Source organism: Hippopotamus amphibius, chromosome 9, assembly GCF_030028045.1.
Source record: "Hippopotamus amphibius kiboko isolate mHipAmp2 chromosome 9, mHipAmp2.hap2, whole genome shotgun sequence".
In the NCBI taxonomy this organism is placed as follows: Eukaryota; Metazoa; Chordata; class Mammalia; order Artiodactyla; family Hippopotamidae; genus Hippopotamus; species Hippopotamus amphibius.
Window position 1 is genome coordinate 972724 of NC_080194.1, and position 23689 is coordinate 996412.

Consider the following 23689-nt stretch of genomic DNA (forward strand, 5'->3'; position numbering starts at 1 on the left):
GGAAGTAGGAGCATAGGCTCCTCTCTGCTCACGGCTTTGCGTACTTCCAAGAATTTGTTCTGTTTTCTGTAAACCAGCGAGTGATAGGATTTGGTTAAGCTCTGTTTCCTCTGCCTTTTTTAAAAACAGCTTTATTGAGATATAATTCACATACCTTTAATTCAACAGTTTTAGTATATTATGTTAATTTTTTTAAATTGTGGTAAAATATATATAATTTTGCCATTTAACCACTTTTTAATATTCACATTTTTTAATGTGGTAAAAACCACATAACCTAAAATTTACCATCTTAATTATTTTTGAGTGTACAGTTCTGTAGCATTAAGTACATACATATTAATGGGAAACAGATCTCCAGAACTTTTTAATCTTCTAAATCTGGAACCATATACACATTAAACAACAACTCTCATTTTCTCCCTCCTCCCACCCCAACCTCTCATAACTACCATTCTATTTATTGTTTCTATGAATTTGACTACTTTTAGTTCTATGAGTGAGTCACCTGGAATTTGGCTTTTTGTGACTGGCTTCTTTCACTTACTAGAGTATCTTTAAGGTTCATCCATGTTGTAGCATGTTATAGGAAAACATGCGGGATCTTAGTTCCCTAACCAGGGATAGGACCTATGCCACCCTGCAGTGGAAGCTCAGAGTCTTAACCACTGGGCTGCCAGGGAATTTCCTTTTCTTCTTTAATAGTGACCATCTTAATGGGTGTGAGGTGATCTCTCATGGTTTTGGTCTGCATTTCTCTGACTAATGATGTTGAACATCTTTTCATATGCTTGTTGGCCATTTGCAGAAATGCCTGTTGAAGTCCTTTGCCCGTTTTTAAAACTCAGATTAATTTTTTGTTGTTGTTCTTGTTGAGTTGTAGTTCTTTATATATTCTGAATATCAGCCCCTTAACAGATATATATGATTTACAAATACTTTCTCCCATGCCTTTTCACTCTGTTATGTCCTTTGATGTACACAGTTTTAAGTTTGATGGAGTCTTATTTGTCTGTTTTTGCTTTTGTTGCCTGTGTTTTTGGTGTCTTATGCAAGAAATCACTGCCAAGTCCAATGCCCTAAAGCTTATCCTGTTTTCTTCTAGGAGTTTTATAGTTTTAGGTTAAGGTCATTTTAACCCCCCCCCCCGTGCCTTGCTACTTGACTTGCAGAATCTTAGTTCCCTGAACAGGGATTGAACCGGGCCTCTGCAGAGAAAGCCTGGCATCCTAACCACTAGCTGCCAGGGAACTCCCCCATTTTAACTATCTTTAAGATTACAATTCAGAGGCATTAAATACATGCACAATGTTGTGCAGTCATCACATCGGCACACCACTGTATTTCCAAAATGTTTTCTTCACCGCAAACAGAAACTCTGTAACCATTAAGTAATAAGGAACCCTTGCTTACTCCTCTAGCCCCTGGTAAGCTGTAGTCTACTGTGTGTCCCTGTGAATTTGCCTCTTCTGGATATTTCATGTAATTGGAATCATACAATATTTGTCTTTTTTGTGTCTGGCTTATTTCACTTAGCACAGTGTTTTCAAGGTTTGTCCACCTGTCGCACGTATCAGGTCTTCATTCCTTTTTGTGGTTGAATTCTTCTGCTTATTGAGGTCAGGGATGTCTACTTTCATCTTGTTATCTTGCCCTCCCTTGGCGCTCCATAAAGGCTCTTGAATTGGTTAGAATTCATGCTCTTCATGTAGATTGCCAGTTACAGGGGCATGTCCATTGACACGCTCAAATCTCTGGAAAAATTCAGACATATCAGTGTGCTTGAAAGTATGTAACAGTACCCAGATCACAGTTAACAGCGTCATTTCTAATTTCTGATCTAATAATTTCCAGTCATTTTCAAAATATAAATTATGTATGGAAGAAGTATCACATGAAGAGAACGAATAGGCAAGTTTCTGCTTTTGCTGTGTAGCTAGTATATGAGTGGTTATAGAGATCAAATTAATAAACTTGGCATTTAATGGTGTACATAGAATTAATAACGGATATTTAGAGGGTGAGAGCATTTTGAAGGTTATCATGAGCTTCTCAGTTTGTTTCAGTATATCCAGAGTATTCTCATGTATGAAAGGCTTTCTTCTTAAGGTGAGCTTTTGCTTGTTTTTTTGGAGGTTCATAACTGATTTTGAGCTGCTTGTCTGCTTTCCTTCTCTTTGCTTTTTGGATCTAGCCTCCAACTCTGTTTTCCTCCTCCCCAGTAATAAAGGGGACATGGGATGAACTGGAAGTTTTACTTGGTTAACCCTATTGTCCCCAAGAGATACGGTAAATTCCCTGCATACAGACAAGTTTCGTTCTGAGAGCACATTCATAAGCCCAGTTTGGTCTAAGTCTAACAATGTTAGCCTAGGTACCCAAGTAACAATTGGCTATATAGTACAGTACTGTAATAGGTTTATAATATTTTTCACACAAATAATGCGTAAAAAACAAACACAGAAACCATTTTTGATCTTACAAGTACCTTGAAGAGTGCAGTGGTATAGTACAACAGCTGGCATACAGGGGCACATTTGCATCTTTGAAAGTTTGCAGCTTGACGGTTTGTATGGAGGGAAGTATGTAGGGGACTTTCTGTATTACAGGCCTCACAGTACTTAACACATGGGATTCTAGTTTAGTGTTAGGGAGGAGTTACATACCTCATTTTCAAACAGCATGAACCATTCTTTTGTTCAGAACTATTCCTTGATTGCTGGTTATTTTTGATAATTAAAAGTAGAATGTATCATGGAAGTTCAAGTATTTCACCATACGTTAGAAACAAGAATTGTCTTTCTGTGTAGGCTTTCTGAGCAGAACTCACAAATTCCACTAGTTGATTGCTATTAATTTAATCCTGTATTTACCTTCACACTTCTTCCTAGAGGTACTAAGGCATGCTGAAATGGTCAAAGAGCAAGTAAAATAGAAACAAAAACTTTATGCTAATTTTTTTATTGAGGTATAGTTGATTCACAATATTATATGTTTCAGGTATACAACATAGTGATTCACAATTTTTAAAGATTATACCCCATTTATAGTTGTTATTAAATATTGGCTATATTCCAAAACAAGAAATTTTTGAACAACACCTAGAGAATTAGTCTTCCCATAATTGAGAGCTGATTCTAGGATTTTCGAGTTCTTAAAATTGGTTTGAAACCTGTGGTTTGAAAGAATGATGTAACTTGAATGGGGTTTATAATAATAGCCTGGGAGGGGTAGGTTTGACAGCTTCAGCTGTTGGGCTTAAAAATTGGTAATATCGCTGTGTGACCTTAACATTTCTGGGCCTTTCCCCCATCTTTAAAATGGAGATAACCAACTTGGAATGGTAATGTGAGAATTAATTGAGATAACTTAAGCTAGGCACTGAGTTGTGCCTGGTACAGTGTTGATAATGCTATTTCCTTTTTTCATCTGTAAAAATGGGCCTGCTACTTATCTCATGGGTCAGTGATGCAGTTCAGCCAAATAAAAGACACTGTTAAAATGACACAGTGCCATACATAGACAGTCACTACTGTCCATGTTCCTGGCCTTTCCCCTCTTAGGTGTAGTTTCTTTTGCATTTTCCTTTGTCCCTTGTGCCTTAGGATTGTTTCCTGAAGTCCAATTTGTGCATCTTAATTGTTTTGCTGTGAAAGGTGTCCTTTCCCGTAGAAACTTTTAGCTCATTGTTCCCTGTGGAACGCTTGGGTAATGTGGTTTCCTAGATTCATCTTCACTGTCTACACTTAACCTGGGAGTTTGTTGATAGGGAGTCTTCTATGTTCATAGAGAACTGAAAAGTACAGATGAGTATACTCTTGGATTTAGAGACGCCTGGGACTCTTCCTAGTTATAGGTAACTAGTTTTAGGCTTGAAGAGAGGGTGGGCTCTAATATTTAGAGCTGTAATGTAGATGAAAGAGTTAATCAGTTTCATTTTATTTTTTGATAAAGTTTTAAAATACTTATTTCTTTATTGGCTGCCTCAGGTCTCCCTTGCTGCGTGCGGGCTTCCTCTAGTTGCCACGAGCAGTGCTACTCTTTGTTGCTGTGCTTAGGTTTCTCATTGCAGCGGCTTCTCTTGTTGCAGAGCATGCGGCTTCAGTAGTTGTGGCGCATGGGCTTCGTGGCTCCGCGGCATGTGGGCTCTTCCCAGACCAGGACTCGAACCTGTGTCCCCTGCATTGGCAGGCGGGTTCTTAACCACTGCGCCACCAGGCAAGTCCCATAGTTAATCAGTTTTAGCTGTTTGCTTTGTAAACTATATTGTATCAAGAATCCTTATCTGAGCTTTGTAATTTGCTAAAGACAGTTTTCTTGATGAGATCTTTGTAACTGTAACTTGTCCTTGTCATGAAATTGGCTGTTAGAATCTCCTTAAATTATTTTGTATCTGTATGAGGTGATGGATGTTCACTAAACTCAGTGAGGGCATCATTTAATGAGGTATGTAAGTCAGATCATTATGCAGCACACCTTAAACTTATATAGTGCTGTATGTCAATTATAGCTCAATAAAACTGGAAGAAGAAAAAAAAAAAAAGAATCTCCTTAAAGTACTGGTTTCTTTACAGAATTAATCACCGGAGCTGTTCCATAGGTTTTTTTGTTTTGTTTTGGCCACACTGCTTAGCTTGCGAGATATTAATTCCCTGACCAGGGACCGAAACTCGGGACCACTGCAGTAAAAGCGCCAAGTCTTCACCACTGGATCGCCAGGGAATTCCCGTGTTCTGCCGTTACTTTTTTTAACCTTTGCTATGCTATGGAAGCCATGAGCATAAATTTGTTTATTTTTAACTTCTTTGAGTTCCAGACCTGTAAAAATTTTTAAGAATGCTTTGTATTCATCGTAAGCTCCACCCGCATTGACTTAATATATTCTTTCTGCTAAGGAAATCTTTAATTCTTCTGAGAACATTATCTCACAGGCTAGAAGGATAAGTACCAGAGTTTCCTCTGAGCAGTCGGACATGAGTGATTTTTTTTTTCTTCACACTTGCCATTGTTTTTAAATTTTTATACAGAGGACATGAATTTCATAAAAGTTATATTAAAATTAGACTGTGCTCAAGAGATGAGAAAGCCTAGTTAGGGGAGACTGTGAGCATAAAATATCTTATACATATTAAATGATTTAAAGCATTTTAACTCTTAGAGGTTTGTGAAGTTGTGATGTGACCCTCAATCAGCTGACCTTTTCCCAACTTTACAAGAAATGGACTCACTTTCAGAACAGCTTTTAGAGTGTACATTTTGATTTTTCTTTTCCTCCACTTAGAAAATATTGCAGCACATGTGGAGAGGAATGGTGAGATCTGACTGGTCTCACTTAGCTGATTTCCACATGCCACTTTGGGATGTGTTCATGGGCCAGGAGTGTGGCTTTAGAACTTCACTCACTTTCTGCCCTCCGTAGCTATGTTCGGCTTTGACAAGATGGAGTTAAATATCACCCTCCCCTCCACGCTGAAACTCCATGAAATTTTGTTCCCAAATTGGGAAATGTCTTTAGTTTGGGGATTATACAAAATGAAGTTTTTTGGTTCTAAAGCTGTTTAATTTTATAGTGTTATATTTTTAATTTTGGTAGGTCAGTAATTTTCATTTACATAACATTGCTGCTGTTCAGCATAGGAATCACTAAATTAGAAACTGTCACCACTTTCTCATTGTCCTTTTTACCTTTTTGTTTCCTGTGAGATTGAAGCAAGCTCTTGCAGAGACTGTGGGAATGTGTGATATTTTGGTGATAATGTGGGGTAACTAACAGTCTACTCTGAGTAGACATTTTTAACCTAGTATTATTTGGACATCTGTTAAGTTTTTGCTAGTTTCTGTTTGTACAGATAATTTACTGTAGGCTTTTCTCAGTTTTTTTGTGTGCTTGTAGCTTTTGGGGGGACGGGGCTGTGTTGGGTCTTTGTTGCTGAGTGTGGGCATTCTGTAGTTGCAGTGAGCAGAGGCTACTCTTTGTTGAGGTACGTGGGCTTCTCATTGCAGTGGCTTTTCTTGTTGCGGAGCACGGGCTCTAGGCGCCCGGGCTTCAATAGTTGTGGCACATGGGCATGGTTGCTCCACGGCACGTGGGATCCTTCTGGACCAGGGATTGAACCAGTGTCCCCTGCATTGACAGACAGACTCCCAGCCACTGTGCCACCAGGGAAGTCCTGCTTGTAGCTTGTGTGTGGGGGAAACATTCCTCTTTTCTGCTCCGATTCACTGCCGCACGCCCCCCTCCCCCCGTTACATAGCTTAGCTGGTATTTCCCTCTTGCAGTGGCTGTCTGCAGGATGTTGCTAACTTAACCATGCCAGGTTGGGTGGGGTTACCAGTGAGAAACATCTGTGCCGTTCTGTCGGCTGCCTGCTTGATCCAGCTTTCCTTCCTTCCTCCCTCCCTCTCTTTTCTTTTGATTCCCTTTGCGTGTTTGTTTATAGCTGCATTTGGGTCTTTGTTGCTGCACGCGGGCTTTCTCTGTAGTTGTGGTGAGCGGGGCTACTCTTTGTTGTGGTGTGTGGGCTTCTCATTGAGGTGGCTTCTCTTGTGGAGCACAGGCTCTAGGCACATGAGCTTCAGTAGTTGCGGCACATGGGCTCAGTAGTTGTGGTACGTGGGCTTCGTTACTCTGAGGCATGTGGGATCTTCCTGGACCATGGATTGAGCCTGTGTCCCCTGCATTGGCTGGCAGATTCTTAACCACTGCCACCAGGGAACTCCTACCTGCTTGATTCTGAATGCTGCTGTCTGAGCAAGGGCTTTAGGGGGTCCAGGGAGTGAAAGGAAGTCAGGGTGGTGGTGACAAGCACCTTGAAGATGTGTAACTGACATTCGTCAGCTAGCTGGTTCTTACTGCACATTGAAACAGTACTGCTTTGTGGTCAGGTGGTTGTTTAAACCTTATAGCAGGCTTCCAACTAGGATATTTCACTGGGAGCTGTTTATGTGGTAAAAGACCGTTTATTGCTTAGGTCCATAATTCTTAGATTTATGGTGAGAGCAAGAGGAGCAGGCATTGCATTTTGTGTTCTTCAGCCCTTCCCTGCTCATGGTTCAGTTTCTGCTTGTCATTTAGTGAACAGCTAATCTTCGTCATGAAGCTTTTCCTGTCCATTCATTCTATTACTGTATTATCATAGGATATTATTTAGTATTAATGACATTTTTTTCATTTCAGTGAGATTTTAAGTTTTTTGAGGATGGAGATTGTCTTATTGCTTATTTAGTGTGTTATGTATCTTTTGAGGAGTCAGGCATGCAGTCCCTACCCTGATTATGCTCTGTGACCTAGCCCTTCTTGTAACAGTTTCATGTGCCATGAGTGGTCGCTTAACCCTAGATGGGCAAATCAGTTTCTCCTAGGAATTTGAGATTGGAACTGAGGTTCATGTCTTTAGGGAACAAACAGATCACCTGAATTCAGAGAACTTGAAACATATAAACTCAGATGCTGGGGCACAGCCAAGTTCAGGCTTTATACATGTGGAAGCAGTGAAGGCTGGTCTATAGGTAGGGAGAATTAAGTAGATTTTTCCAGAAAGAAACATTGATGAGAAATGTAGCTCTGAAGAGAGAGGCAGAAGAGAAGCCTGGGTGCATAAAGGCTTTCCAGGTGTGGCCCTGTTGTACTTTCTGGGTCTGGGTTCCGTGAGATACTCCGGTATCTTTTCAATTAATGCCATTTTTTTGCTTAAGCTAGTTTGGAGGAAGGTCTCTTAATTACAACCAGAGAGCTTTGAATAAGATGCTTAGTGGAGAGCTCTGCCTAACATTTCTTAAATTCATTTGAATTTTAGAATAGTGAAGCCTAGGATCATGGCTCTGGAAGATTGTCCCCTTTCCCCCAACAGCCTCCCCACCCCCAGGCTTAGGCTGCTTGAAATTTTGGCTCCTTCGTCTGTAGTGTAGACATTCATCTGTGTTGTCTCTTTACGTGCACAGAGTGCTTCTTTCTGGTGCTTTCCCAGCTCAAGAGTGAGGGTTTGGGTTTTTGTTTTTAACAGGTTTCTAATGATTATTTGTTTACAACTAGTTCTTTCTCGGAATGTAAGACTGATAATAAAGTAATACTTTTATTTCAGATAAGAAGTTTAAAGTGAGCCATCATTTTTAAAGAACTTTTTGTGAGGCATATGAATTAGGTCCTTTCTTCATTTCTAGTTAAGTAACACATTTGCTTGTTTCTGATTGTTTCCTCTTAAAAAAAAGTTGATGGACTTGAGTAGAACACAATAATGTGGGTTGAACAGCAGTTGAGACTTTAAACAAAGGGTAATGGTGAGTGGCTGTGTTCCCAGTTGATGGAGTCGGCCTGGTCTCAGCTCAGTTAGTAACTTCATGAATGATCTGTAATAGAAGCATCACAGTGGTGGTTTTCTCTTTGAGAAATGTTAATGAGGGAGAGAGGGAAGCGCTGAGAAAGACAGTTTAATGCTTCTAATTTGATTTTTTTTACTTCCTGTGATCGTTTGGTTTCTGTTCAATCGAAAGACTTTATTTCAGAGAAATGTAAAATTTTCCTGTAATGTTAAAACAGGAATTAAAAAGAAACGTGGATTTCTGTACTACCAGGAAGGAATAGTTTTGCACGGTAGAAAAAGCTAGAAGTCATTATTTTACGTTGGAGGCCAAATTGTTGAGAATGTAAACCTAAGCGATGTTATGCCTTCATACTGTACTATAGTGTGTATATAGTATTGAACCAAGCGCTGTTCATAGGGGAAGTTTTACATTTTTACAGCCTATAGTGCTTACTGGTGTGGGACCCTTGCACAAAGTAGATAACTGATAAATGTTTGTTGAATATTATATGTTGAATGACACTTAATTTTATGTTTTGAGACAGTTCAGTACTAAGGACTAGGAATAGGAAGAAAACTTTTAAAATTGAAATTCTGTGAACCCATTTCTTCGAATCCTTGTCTTTTGAAAATAATCAGTACCTTAAAGCTCCAAGGAGTTATCTCGGGAAAAATGTAAGCAGCTTTCCATTGAAAGACATTAGATTGGCTAAGACTTGTACTATAAAAGCCTTTGTATATCTTAAAACCTCATATTTGTATATTGCCTGGACAAAATCAGAAGGCTTCTAGACAGTCCTCTTCTGTAGCTCCAGAAAACAATAAGAAAAGGGGAATCTGATACTACTGGCAGTCTGTTCTCTCCTGCTTTTCTGGGCCAAGACATGCATTTAAAAATAAAATCAAGGGGCTTCCTAGGTGGCGCAGTGGTTGAGAATCCGCCTGCCAATACAGAGGTCACAGGTTCGATCCCAGCTCCAGGAAGATCCCACATGCCGCGGAGCAACTAAGCCCGTGTGCCAAAAAAAAAAAAAATGTAATAAAATAAAATAAAATCAAGGAAATCATAAACCAGTAGTAAAAACAAATAAAGCACTCAAGAGTTTGCCTCTTCTTGTGTCGTGTGGCCTTGAGTCTCTTTTTGTCTCTAGACTGCCTAATAGTAAACTAATGTGACAAAGCTGTGCTCTGGGCTTGTCCTTTGCACTTCCTCTTTAAAGTTTATTGGAAATAATCATGGAAAGACACCATGTTTATTATATCATCATGGTTTTAATCATACGCCACTTTTGTTTAATAGCCTCTGGATACATTTATAAGTCCAATTTCTTTTTCTTTTCTTTCTTTTTTTTATTTTTTAAAGCTTGCAAACTTCTTTACTGAACTAATTTGGGTTATAGATTGTGGTGATGGGATTGGAAAAGTACTTAAAAATAACCCTTTTGGACCTGCTACAGGAAAGCTTAGGTGAGTAAATATATCAAAACCAGATACAATATTTCTATGGAATATCTTGATGCCTGTTGTTTACCTTTAGCTGACAGTATATCTTGTCTCCTTAGGGCAATTTTTTTTCTTTTTTTTAGACTTGGGAATTTGTGATTTGTCTTTTACTTTTATAATATGGTTATGAATTCAGTTTCAACACATTTTCTCTTAGTGGTGGTGTTTATATTTAGGTTTTTCAATAATTATTAGTTTGAGATCAAGGAAAGATTTTTATGAGCACAGGGACACTTTCTTGAGCTTTGTTCCAAGTACTTTCTAGCTCTCAAGTTATTGTGGATCAGGCCTAGGATAGCTGAAGTTTTAGATTATTACTATGAAATCAAGTGCTGTTTTTATTTATTAATGTTAATTTGTCTGGTGTAATTGTGCTCTGGGCCAAATAAGACATAGAGAAATGTTGGGGGTTTTTTTGTTTTGTTTTGTTTTTGAATTCTGACTGCTCCACTTCTCTGAACAAACCAGATCCACAGATTAGACTTGTAAATGATCTGTTTTCTTAAGGTGTCTTCTAACAGGATGGGTCGCATGGGAGTTGAGCGCCTGTGCGCATTTAGTTGGGAGTGGCAGTTTTTCTCTGTGAATTATATCCCCTTTGTCCATAAACAGCAATTTTGGAGGCAGACTTGCAATTTAAACTCCGTTCTGGTGTAATCAGTGTGATTTATTTTATAATCAGTTTTATTTATTATAATTATTTTGTGTGATCTATTTCTGACATAATCATGTAGGGAAGCTGACATTTCTTGAGTAGAACCTTGCTTTGGAGAGCTTTGAAGTCTTGATAGGAAATTACTAAATGTAGTTTATGCAGTATGGTGATCTGGAAAGGTACCGCAGCATACATAGGTCACTGAAAGTTCATTGAGCTTGTATTTAATTTTTTTATGGATAGGGAGATTAAAACTTGAATATATTTAACTCTTGCAAGAGAGAGTCACTAAAACAGTTAATATTTCTTCAGAATTGTATACTACATGGGAAATAACTGTGGAAAGACACCATGTTTATTTTATCATTCTTGTTTTTATCATGTGCCATTTTTGTTTAATAGCCTCTGGATACATTTATGAGTCTTTTTTTTTTTTTTTTTTTTAAAGCTTGCTAACTACTGAACTAATTTGAGTTATAGATTGTCATGATGGGATTGGGAAACTACTTAAAAATAATCATTTTGGACCTGCTGTATTTCTTGAAGGCAGCTTGCTAAAGAAAAATTAGATCAGAGTGTCTGAATTGCTAGATCCAGACCATCAAAAAATGCTCTGACCAAAAGAAAAAAAGGCCCGCTGGATCCACCCCCAGGAATCCTAGTGGGTCCCCATGGTAACAACCTCCCTGCATACAACTTGTCACTGTGTAACTGTCACTGGGGTTCAAAGAAAAGCCAGTGTATCAAGAGCAATGTGGCATTAACTACTCCTTGGTAAAATGCTGTTGCACATTTGCAACAAGCCAGAAATAGAAGGTTAAAGGTTTTAATTTCTCTGTTCCATTAATTAAATGCTTTAAAAAGCTGCTTAATTATGGTAAGGTGCAGTAGTGGGAAGGTGGTGGGTGGCCTGGGCAGGCCCAGGAGGAAGCCAGAGGCTGAGAATGCTGGGATCTTCCTTTTCTTCTCTAAACCTTTCATTTTGCAAATGAGGGAAGTGAAATGTCTTAAATTCACATAGAAGCAGAAGCAGGATTCCAACCCAGGTCTTCTCATTTTCCAGCACTGTTCTGCTGTCTCTGCCCACACATTGCGTTTGCCATGGCTTTGCTTTTCAAAAACCAAGCCTCAGTTTCTGAGGTTAGGAAAAGACCTTAGAGGGGGAGGGGTCGTGTGGGGAAATTTTCTGCCCAGTGGAGGAATCCCTTCTGCAGCATCCTGGGCAGGTGGCCTCTGCCTCTTCCCTCAGGTGGGGGTTACCTGTATACTTAGCAAAAACCCCACTGCCTGAGTTCAAAGAGAAGATAATTTTACATGCCTTGCCCTTTTTTAAAGCTATAAGCTTTGTTTTTCTCCCTTTATAAAATAGCAATTGAAAATCAAACCGGAATGTTTTTCATTAGCATGTTTATCTCCATTTAACCCATGCTTGTCAGTCATGACAAGACAGATAATTCGTTATGTCATGCCTAAACCCTGGAACTTCGAAAAGATAATGCCATATTTGGAACAAGCTAGTCCTTTAACAACTGGGAGGGAAGAGATGATAAAGGCTGTATTCAGCTTAAAGTATTTTATAATGTGCTTAATAAGATGAGATGATGGTGAGCTAAAGAGTATCAAAAGAAGCCTGAAACTATTTTGAAAACAGAATCCAAAGCCAGATAGGCAAGGTGTTTTGTATTTTTTGTGGTGCATTTGTGACTGTTTTTGTCATTGTTTAGAGTAGGTTCATTTACACAGAAGTGAATTTTGGATTCAGAACCAGCATTATTTTGTTAATTATTAATTACATATACCAAAAGAAGGGTTTTTTTTTTTAAAGGTCTATTTCTTGGATGTCATTGTTGCTCAGTATGCCAGTCATTTAATGTCCCGTCCCCCTGAAGTAAGTGCTTCAGCTTTTATTTCACTTTTTTTTCTTTCCTAACTCTTGAAAGGTAGTAACAGGTAAATGTGTAAGATTATTAGCTTGAGGTTTGTTTTTGTTTTAAATACCTTTTAAGCGAAACATAAATGCATATTTTCTAATGTATTTTCTAATAATAAACATATACAGAAATGATTTCAGTTTCTCATAACCACAGATATTTTTTTTCCTCAAAGAATTTACCATATCTAAAAATGGAGAATTTGGCTCCAATGTTAATTTTTCTTTTTGTCTTACCAGAAAATTAAAGTGAAAATGCTGTTGGCAGTCTTTTGCTGTCTTGACTTCAACACAGTAGAGAATGCTATAATGAAAATGTGGCTGAGGTTTTAATATTCTGGAATTTCATGACCACCAGCACTTCTTGTTGTACAGCCAAGGTAATTAAGGTAATCAAATATGTTAGTCATTAGCAGGTGTGGCCTGGCTCTGAAAGAAATCTCTAATCCTAGCTTCAACCCAGTGCCCTTTTCCCTCATTTACTCCAAAACATATTTATTATTTTTGTTGTTATTCTGGTTCTTAACTTGACCAGTGAATTTTTGCTTAGAAGTTCATTGTGCAGTTTTTCTTTTTCTTTTCTTTTTTTTTTTATAAATTTATTTTATTTATTTATTGGCTGTGTTGGGTCTTCATTGCTGCACACGGGCTTTCTCTAGTTGCTGCGAGCAGGGGCTACTCTTCATTGTGGTGCATGGGCTCCTCATTGTAGTGGCTTCTCTTGTTGTGGAGCACGGGCTCCAGGCACATGGGCTTCAGTAGTTGCAGCACATGGACTCAACAGTTGTGGCTCACGGGCTCTAGAGCATAGGCTCAGTAGTTGTGGCGCACGGGCTTAGTTGCTCCATGGCATGTGGAATCTTCCCAGAGCAGGGCTCGAACCTGTGTCCCCTGCATTGACAGGCGGAACCTTAACCACCGCGCCACCTAGAAAGTCCTTGTGCAGTTTTTCTTGATAAGAAAGTATGCTGAATTACAGTGTAATGATGGAAATTAGCTGTTAGACTACACGTTTTGGGTGGGAGACAGGGAGTGAGAAAGACGGGAGGAGAGGAAGGGAGGGAATGAGAGAGGAAGAGGAAGAGAGAGTCGATTGCATCCTTGCTATTTTATAGATAAGGAAACTTTAGGTTAGGAACCTCAGTGAGAGTGAGGATAGTAACTTATTGGGGGCATCCAGCTATCCAGTGTTAGGTCAAGGCTAGGCTTTGAGTCTGCTCTCCAGATTCTGTGCTATTTTCCTTTACTTTTCTTGCTTTTAGAGGCTTACCCTCATAAAAATAATGAAATAATTTTTGTAACCATTCCTTTTAATGTGGTGGTATAATTTTTAACTGTTAATCAGTAATGTGAATTCAGTTCTCATTTTAGAAGTTTTCACCTTTGAGTTAGGGAAGAATGGGCATATATGTTAACTGCCCTGATAAGATACTGTTTATGTACCTTACCTAAACTGTTTACCCGTTTTCTTGTTGAAAAGTAGGAGTAATTTAACCCTAACAGAAGTGGCATGGAAATGTGGTTTTAAGGTTTTAATTCATAGCACCCTCAAGTCTTTAAAAAGAAATGAGGGTGGGGGTATCCCTCCGACGGGTCATTTAGTAGGTGAGAAAACTGGATGTTACATCTTTATGTGGTTCCTTAGTGAGAAATGATGTGACATCCAGTCTCTCCTGGCTGCTTTGCAGTCACTGCCACTTTTACCAAATTGTCTGCTCTGTGACCATGTCCTCTTTTGACTGGGCCCACATTAAAGAGTGTCCCAGATGCTATCTTGATATATGTCCTCACTAGCAATCTTGTTTTTTAAGCCTCCATTTACAGGTTGATTCACAGTTGGAGGGGAGAGCCATGTTCAGAAACTTTCTGATAGCCTGATTTTTCTTGTCTTTCATCTCTTTGCTTCTATTTATGTTCTTTGTACCTCTTCCTTGAGCTTGCACCTTCTGCATAGTTGACTCTATTATATCATCTTTGAGGCTGCAAAATAAAAGTTGGAAGATTTTAAAGTTCCAAGAATAATGTTGTCGCCCACATTGCACATATGTCACATTTTGAGTTTACTAGTTAAGCCTCTAAATATGTGCTTTATATACAGTATGTGCAGTGTGATGACTTAGGTTGCCATGAGAACCTAAAAATTTTAGGCTTAAATGGTTCAGTAACAGACACATTTTTTTTTTCCTTTATTGTCTTAGAGGAACGCTGGCTTTTTCTTTTATCTAATACACTTTTTACATACTGAGATATTCAGCAGTGGCTCTTCTCAGATATCACCTCTTACTGACAGGACGGTTAGCTTCTTTGTTTGCCTATGATCAGTCGTCTTTATTCCAGTCTTCCATGCTCTGTTTTTTTCCCTCTGTCTCCTGTTACTTTCTTTGCTACAGGATAGAATTAGAAGTAGGAAACCAGAAGCCTTACCTTCTTAAAAAAAAGTACACCTGGTAAGAGAGGAACTATCTGGTGGGATGTCCCTGAGCACATCTACAGAGTTCCACTCTCATGTAAGCCTCCTGAGATTAGCTGTGGTGGTAAAATTTGCTTGGGGGAAAAATTTTTTTACTGAGGCTTTTTTTTTTCTTTTTCTTTTTTTTTTTAAATTGAGGTATGGTTGATTTACAGTAGCTTGAGAATTTAATAAAAAATTTATTTAGGGTGCACTGGGTCTTAGTTGTGGCACACGGGATCCTCATTGCCATGTGCAGGCTCCTCAGTTGTGGCATGTGGGATCTTTAGTTGTGGCATGCATGTGGGATCTAGTTCCCTGACCACGGATAGAACCTGGACCTCCTGCATTGGGAGCACGAAGTCTTAGCCACTGGACCATCAGGGAAGTCCTAGAATTTTTTTTTAAAAAGCATTATGTTAGTCTGTCCTCTAAAACAATTCAGATTCAGTTTGAATTGAAATATATTATTTTGAATAATTTCTTGGCCAGGATGACTTGTTTATTCTTGACTAGGTTAGTCATGAAGATTCCCTTCTTTTTGGATTAGGAAGTCCAAGAGGAGATGACAGAATGTTACAGATGGAACAAACTACATATTGTGTAGTCTTTGGTTCTTAAACCTGTTTTGGACCATGGAACCCCTTTGAAAATCTGGTAAAAAGCTATGGACTCATTTTCCCTGTAAGTTAAGTACATAAATATGTTTTACACATATATGTAAAATTTTGCACATACTGTAGTGGAGTTTATGGAATCCATGAAATATCCATGAATTCTATAGGTCTGTGAACCCTAGATGTGGACTTCTGGTCCAATACCATTTTCCACTTGAGGAAGTGGGTAACAGGAAAGAAATGACTTGCCAAAGGCCATTCTGTAGGTGTGTATAGCTATTTTGATTTTTGTGGTTATACTTTGACCACCCTTGGTATGTACAATTGTGGTGTTTTGCATTGTGTTCTTTATTTTTACACAAGTAATCTTAATGGGTAATTAAAGCTGTGATCTCACCAAAGAAAGTAGCATAGTAGTCCACAATAAGCTACACTTTGGGAAATCAGAGTTGCTATAACAGGCCTACTAAGAAAAATTAAATGTATAAGCCACTAACAGTTGAGATTTTTTTTTTTTTTTAATTTTATTTTTGACTGCGTCAGTTCTTAGTTGCAGTGCATGGGATCTTCGTTGCGGCATGTGGGATCCTCTGCTGAGGCGTACGGGCTTCAGCATGAGTGGGCTCTGTAGTTGTGGCCCACGTGCTCAGAAGTTATGGCGTGTGGAGTTAGTTTCCCTGAGGCATGTGGAGTCTTGTTCTCTGACCAGGGATCGAACCCAAGTCCCCTTCATTGAAAGGTGGATTCTTGTCCACTGGACCACCAAGGAAGTTCAGAGATTTTTAATAAAATATTGAACACTTGCATGTCTGTGTCTTGTGGGACATGAAAGTGCCTCTACTGCTGGAATCCTGCTATGCTTTTCTTTTTCAGCACATCAAACAGGGTGTGGACAAGGTTGTGCCTTTCTTGGGAGATCTAGGTGGTGCGACTGAGAGATCAGTTTTGCTATAATTTGGCATCTTTTGCTCTTCATTACTACACTACCTACAAAAGTTAAAGAAATTTCAAATGGTCAGTTTGCCTATACAATATACTAAAGTTAATAATTATGGTGGACCAATTAATTTTAAGAACTTGAAGGGTTTCTTTTTCTTTTTTTTTTTAAGTTTTAGGGGCAGCATTTTGCCGGGGTGCTACCTAGTATTTTTTTTTTCTTTTCTCGGTGGGATTTTCCTGGAGCGGGGATCGAACCCGTGTCCCCTGCATTGGCAGGCGGATTCTTAACCACTGCGCTACCAGGGAAGCCCCCTACCTAGTATGTTTGAACCAATCTGTGTTCCATAATCTGGAGGATTGTACACACACATACACTAGACATTTCAGTGGTGGGAAGGAACTAGGCAGTGCTGTCTTCTTTGGAGCTCCCCTTCATGACTGGGTGACTTAGCAAGTGTTTTGTAATCAAAGATCTCAAATGCACAGTGAATATTGGTTGAATCATTGAGAGCTAAAGTACAGAATCATTTGAGCCCATCAACATGCATTTCTTTCATTTTTTGACTCCCCACCTGCCTTTTCTTTTCTTTCTTTTTTTAAACCATGCATTTCTTATTTTTGGAGAGTTCACTCCGGCCAGAAACTAAGCGTTGCACACACTTCACATTGAGATGCATCTGAATGAATCGTTCCAAGCAAAGTAATTTTTAGAACAGAAACATTCGACCTCTGATTATACACGCCAGTATCCTGGGAAATATATTTTAAAAGTTATATCAGAATTTATTTTAACTTGTAAATTAAAAAAAAGAAAACAAGAGACCCAAAACGGCTGAGAGTTGGAATGAGACCATTTTGAAAACAGCAAAGGGCGTGTGAAGCCTCGGATCCTTCACAAAGATGCAGAATAACCTCTGCTGCAGGTTAAATTCCAAAATTTAAATGATAGATTAAGCCTCAGGGCTGCTGCTGATCTGGTAAAAATTTGACCTACTGAAGTTTTCATTGTGTCTTTTCTGTTGCTGTGGCAGAGGGATTCTTGGTGTAAGTGACTGAAATTGTTGTGAAGTTCCTTGGCTGAAGTAGAATCTCAAACCTTTCTTCCAGCACCAGCCTTTCTGAGTGTTTCTGGGTTTTGTCTGGAGCATGTGAGCACCGTGCATGTGTGTGAGATAATTGGACGTTTACTCACGGCCCCCGTTCAGCAGCCATGTATGGGTAAAGCTGTTCGGGTCCCTGCTCCTCCCTCTCTGAGCACGGAGCAGGATCTGTTCTGCCGAAGCTGCTGGTCCACTTTCCAGCTTTCTATATTTGTACAGCAACAGCAGGAGCAGCCTGCTCGCTCGGCCGTGGGGCTGCCCTGTGTGCCCGTCCTGGCTCGGGCCTGCTCCAGCTCAGCCAGGGCTTGCAGCTCGTGTTCTTACGTGCGTACATCTGTCTGTCTGTGTCCATTTCTGTGGAAGACTGAGATTTTCCAAGTTAAAAAGGTGACCTGTTTGTCTTTTTTGTTTTGTTTTGTCAATTATAAGTGGTAAAGAATGTTCCAGAACTTGGGGATGGGGTGAAGAGGCAAGATTTGTATTATTTAACAAAATATATTTTAGGGAGAGGATGCCAAACTGGTGTTTGCCAAACAAAAAGTCAGAAATGGTCTTTGAGTTCTCTTAGAAACTTTTCTCATTAAAGTAGTAGTGTTTGCCACGGAGCAGCTAAGCCTGTGCACCACAACTGTTGAGCCTGTGCTCTAGAGCCCGTGAGCCACAAGTGTTGAGCCCGTGTGCCACAGCTGTTGAAGCCCATGTGCCTAGAGCCTGTGCTCCACAACAAGAGAAGCCACTACAATGAGGATCCCGCGCACCACAATGAAGAGAAACCCCCGCTCGCCGCAACTAGAGAAAGCCCGTGTGCAGCAATGAAGACCCAACACAGCCAATAAATAAATAAAATAAATAAATTTATTATTTTTTTTAAGTAGTAGTGTTTTTTTTTCCCCTTTATTTTTCACTGGTCGCAAAGCCCAGCTCTTAGGGGGTGGAAATGAATTCCTTTCCTGGCACACAAATTTCCACATGTAAGATTTGAGTAGAAGAGGCCTCTACCCCTTTAAGAAATGATCTCATACCCATCTTTTTGGAAGGGGGTACAGTAGGGGCTTAGCCTCTTCCCTTGGCCTTTTGCTGGGGAAGGAACTGTGGGAAATGTTCCATTGCTTTGGGCTTTGCAGTGGCCTATGCTGTTTGCACTGATTCAGAGTGCTTTGTAAAGTTTAGCCTTACAGAGGGCTTATGATGTTTTTTGGTGTCATGTCTATTGAAGGAATAGTACGGGACATGACATGTAAATAGATTTCAGGTTATTTCCAAAGAGTATTGGGTTGGTTATATATTTAAGGAGTACACTCTTGCTTTGTTATGATATTCTAATTAGACAGAAATGAATGCCTTGCTCTTAATCAACTTAAGTCTAAATTCAAGTTGGCTTCTTTGTTTTACACTTTCCTCTTGCTCCCCTCCCCCATGCCCCCATGAGTCATGAGCATGCCCAGTTGGGGATAGGACTTGTCCGCGGAGTAAGGGATGAGACAGTTCTCGGCACATATTTGTAACTGTGGCCAATGAGGACAGTAAAGGACTCTAGATTTTGGAGAAATACATTCACTGAGGCAGCTTCTTCTGTGGCTGTGTGTTACGGTTGCAGGTTTCCATGTGACCATTTACTGATGTATTCTGCCTTTGAATCTCTTAGGAGTCTTGTTCTGCGACTTGTCCATTGTTGGCTTCAGGTGTATGTGTTTGTGTAAGGCCTAGGACCTGGTGCTGAGTCTCTCATGGGTTCTGCATACTTAATGACTTTATGAAATTCTGTTGAGTGTGGCATTAAGTTGGCTTCACCTTCCCCTTGCCAACTCTTAGTGCCTGTCTCATGTTGCCGTTCTACTAATGTTTTCTCGTTTATACCATGAATCACTGTGCACTCTCTTTAGGGGCTGTCATTGGAGATTAAAATCAGTGGCAGCTCTCAGATTTTACAGCTCAACCTTGGTAAAGGAGGACACTGTAGCTTAGCACATCTCTGTTTCAGCTTTCCCTTTGTTCTTGGTCTTTAAAAAAATAATTTTCCTGGTCTCATTTTATTAGTTGGTATTTTTTTCATTGCATAGATTTTGAAAGCTTCCATAAATCCTTTTTGGTTTGATGAGGGTAATAAATAAGTGTTTATAAATAAATAAGAGCTCTTAGAACAAGTGGTTCAGTATTTCGTAATGAAGGTTACCCTTACACTGGACGCTGACAGGCTCAGTTGAAGATTTGTCAGCCAGTCATTGCCTTCTTGTCTACACCCTCCCTCTCCTTCTAATAGAAAATACTTCCGTATAATCTTAGGTACTCCATTTTGTTGGGATTGACATCTACACACTGCTGTATTTAAAGTAGATAACCAGTGCTGGCTTCGGCAGCACGTATACTAAAGTAGATAACCAACAAGGACCTACTGTATAGCACAGGGAGCTCTGCTTAATATTCTGTAATAACCTCAATGGGAAAAGAATTTGAAAAAGAATAGAAAAAAAGTAAAACTAAAAAAAACCCTTAGGTACTCCATTTTGAAGAGAAACAATCCTCTCCCACCACAGGCACCAACCTTAGTACCTGGAATAATAATGATAGCAAAAGTTTATTGAGTACTTTCTGTGTGCCAGGCGCTGTCCTAAATGTATTACATACATGAGTTTTAAAATTCTAACAAGCACCTTCTAAAGTAGATACAGTTACTATAACCATTTGCCAAATGAGAAAACAGGTATGAAGAAGTTAAACTATTTACTCAAACCTAAACCTGGCTAGTAAACTCAAACTGGGATTAAAAAGCAGCGGTGTGACTCCAGAGTCTGAGTGTGGGATGTGTTATAGGTTTATAGTCAGTATTTGACTGTTAATTTTATTAACATATTCTGAATTTTATTTGGGGAGTTTTGAGTTATGAATCAGTTTAACCCAGTTTCATTTTAGAATTTCCTTCTGAAAATGACTGCAGTATATGACTTTGGTTTTACAGGTCACTGTCAACTAATTCATTTATTGATGATAAAAAGCTGGAAGGCAAATTGTGAGTCTGTGAAGCATACCCAAAATTGCTAATTTTTCTCTGTTAGTGCCAGACTCTTTACTGAAGAGATTGAAAGCAGAGTTAATTTTAGCTTCTTTAACCCTTGGTCCCTGTACTACACATCTTCAGGAGATGACTTCGTAGGGGAGCATGGGAAGGGAAGACTGGCAAATTTTGCCTCATCTATTAGCTGTCATCTCTGTGACTGTAACAGGATAATAGGGATATATGTTCAAAAAAAAATGATGATGGGAGAATTATTGGTAGGCTGAGTAATTTCAGTGGAGGGTAACCAAAATGTTATTCCATCTTAGGCAATGTGTTTAGCACAAAAGTTTGATTTAGAAAGAGAAGTGAGAATCAGCTCTCCTGAGGTGTTGTCTCTCTGTCGAACTGATGACAGATTTTCCCTAACCATATATGCTTTCCCTCGTGTATATACGTGCTGTCCTGTGTTTTTTGTTTGTGTAAATCTTGTCTTCTGAACAAGGATGGGGATTGGGCCTTTTTTGTTCCCTCTCTGTTCTTAGGTATAGAGTTGGATGTTCTCTATGTGTGTTTTTTGATGGATAAATCTCCCATTTTATAAAAAGCTTATTTTGTAATAATGAAATCAAAGCACTGACAAGTTTAATTTTGCAGAACAGTGGGATTTTTTTAGGAGTGATTTGAAGGAGGTGACAGAGATCATATAAATGGGTATTTAAATGTGAGGAGCATTTCCAGGACACAATTCGGGAGTGAAGAAAGCATGATCGTTGACGTCGCTTTTTAAAAAAGTGACACTATTAAAGAGATACGGAGACTGCCTAGGGCTGCGCATACTTTGGGGTGAATCAAGCCATGCTGAACATATGCCCTGATTGGCTGAAGCAAAGGTATAATTTTTGTATTTTCTGGCCTAAAACCTAACTGTCTCAGGAAGCATCTCTGCAGATAGAAGTGGTTTCTGGTTTTGTAGAATTATGACCTTAAGAACAGAAAGAGATTGAGTAAAGTTTCCTGCTTTTCAGCAGAATAGGACAAACCTCCTGAGACAAGACCATATGGAAGCATCCTGCTTGAGTGCCCATGTGTTTAGGGTGAGGATGGGGCAGATGGTACAGGCAGGGTTCCTGGCTGCTTGGTCAAGGATTTTGGAGATGATAAAAGTTAGATGTTAGGTACTGTGGAAGGACTGTTGTATGTTGTGTGTATTGGGCATGTTGGCCTAAGAGTTGGAGTGAGCTCAGTGAGAGAATATTGATGTATTTGGTAGTGTGGGGGTGAGATAAGGGAAGAGTTGGGGAGATGCTGGCTTGGAATGATACCTGCAATTAGATCTTAACCTCTTTCCGAGAGTAAGGAGAGAGAGACAAGATATGGTGTGAGAAACAAGATTCCAGATCCCTGGCCTCTTCTGTTCTCTAGAAGTAAGATACTGCAGGCGTGTAAGATTTTTCTATTTAAGCTTGAAGCTGTTTTGATTCCTTTTTGAGGTACTAGGCCAAAAGCTGTATTTATAGAACTTGTTTTGACATATTATCTCACCCTGTCCCTTGCCTTCCTTACTGGAATCCAGCTAATGTTGCACTCTGCCTGGCAGGAAAGGTTGATTGAAGAAATGTACACATAGATCTACAGCTGAGTGATCGAAAATAGCTTCAAACTTTGTAAATAAGCCAGCTGTAAAGTTTGCAGTCAGTTGAGTTGCTGGGATAATTTCCAATGGTATAGTGTAATTACTCAGCTCATAGGTGGTAGGTATATTGCTGGTTCACCTGGACATTGGCTGTTTCCATACACAAGTTTCTGGCAATGCAGGGGAAAAAAATACAAAAACATAGTGCTTGTTTTGTAACAGAGCTTGAGTTGAGATTTTTCTTTACTTTGTCCCTCATAATTTCAAGAGTTTTCTTTTTTAAAAAATTTCTGTAGAATAGATAATTTTTATCCTTCTAGAGATATTCTATTTGTGTACAAGCCATGTGTAAATCCTTTTTTGGGGGGCGGGGGGGGGGCGCCCACCCTGTGCTGCTTGTGGAATCTTAGTTCCCCGACCAGGCATGGAACCTGGGCCCTGGCAGTGAAAACGCTGAGTCCTAACCACTGACCTCCAGGGAATTCCCAGTCCTTTCTTACATAAATATATTCTCCTGATCAGTCCTTAGTGGTGCATCGGAACTGCCTTATTCTCTTTAATAGCTATAAAGTGTTCTATTGTGTCTCTATATTATATTTAACGAGCACCCAACTGATAGGCATATATGTTTCCAGTTTTTGCTATTATAAACAACATTCTTATGAATGCCCCGTTGTGTACATTGGGTATAAGTTTACTTGAAGGCTGATTTCTAGAACTGGAGTTGCTGAATTGCTGGATTCAAAGGACATGCGCAGTTTTCAGTATTGATAAGATACTTAAGATCATTTTTTAAATTTTGCAAGTGATACTATCTACTGAAGACTAGAAAGATTTTTTTTGCTTTATACTGTAGAACAGCATTTTTTTTCTTTGTGGTTTTTTTTTTAATAATACGTGTTTCTTGGAGTGTAATTGCTTTACAATGTTTTGTTTAGAAAGATCTTTTTTTAAATTTTATTGAAGTATAGTTGATTTACAATATTGTGTTAATTTCTGCTGTACAGCAGAGTGATTCATTTATACATATATATTCTTTTTCGTATTCTTTTCCGTTATGCTTTATCACAGGGTATTGATTGTAACTCCCTGTGCTATACAGTAGGACCTTGTTGTTTATCAGAATAGAAAGATTTTTAAAAATTTATTTATTGGCTTAGTTGGGTCTTCATTGCTGCGCTCAGGCTTTCTCTAGTTGCAGCGAGCGGGAGCTATTCTTCATTGCAGTGAGCGGGCTTCTCATTGCGGTGGCTTCTCTTGTTGTGGGGCACGGGCTCTAGGCACATGGGCTTCAGTAGTTGTGGCACATGGGCTTAGTTGCTCCATGGGCATGTGGGATCTTCCCTGACCACAACTTGAACCCTTGTCCCCTGCACTGGCAGGCAGCTTCTTAACCACTGCGCCACCAGGGAAGTTCTGAATAGAAAGATCTTAATGCAGTGGGGTAGTAGTACCCCAAACAGTTACTGGAATGAACGTATGTTCTGAAAGGGAAGATTTCAAGAGGCTGTCCTGAGATAAGTTGAATTATCGAAACCAGCAACCATTATTGCTGGAGAAGAGGCATG

General features: G+C 39.4%; 1 protein-coding gene across 10 annotated transcripts in view; it reads left to right on the forward strand.

Annotated features, from left to right (window-relative positions):
- The window catches only part of CELF1 (CUGBP Elav-like family member 1), a 67959-nt gene that overhangs the window by 2972 nt on the left and 41298 nt on the right, over positions 1-23689 (forward strand). The window contains exon 1 of one of the 10 annotated variants that reach the window (XM_057750468.1): positions 12629-12777. The exons of 6 other annotated variants lie outside the window; for them this stretch is intronic. The gene's annotated coding sequence lies outside the window, so the exon portion shown is untranslated. Of the gene's footprint in view, positions 1-12628; positions 12778-23689 lie in introns of those variants that run through there. 3 more of the 10 variants (XM_057750461.1, XM_057750469.1, XM_057750462.1) reach the window with 3 other exon arrangements.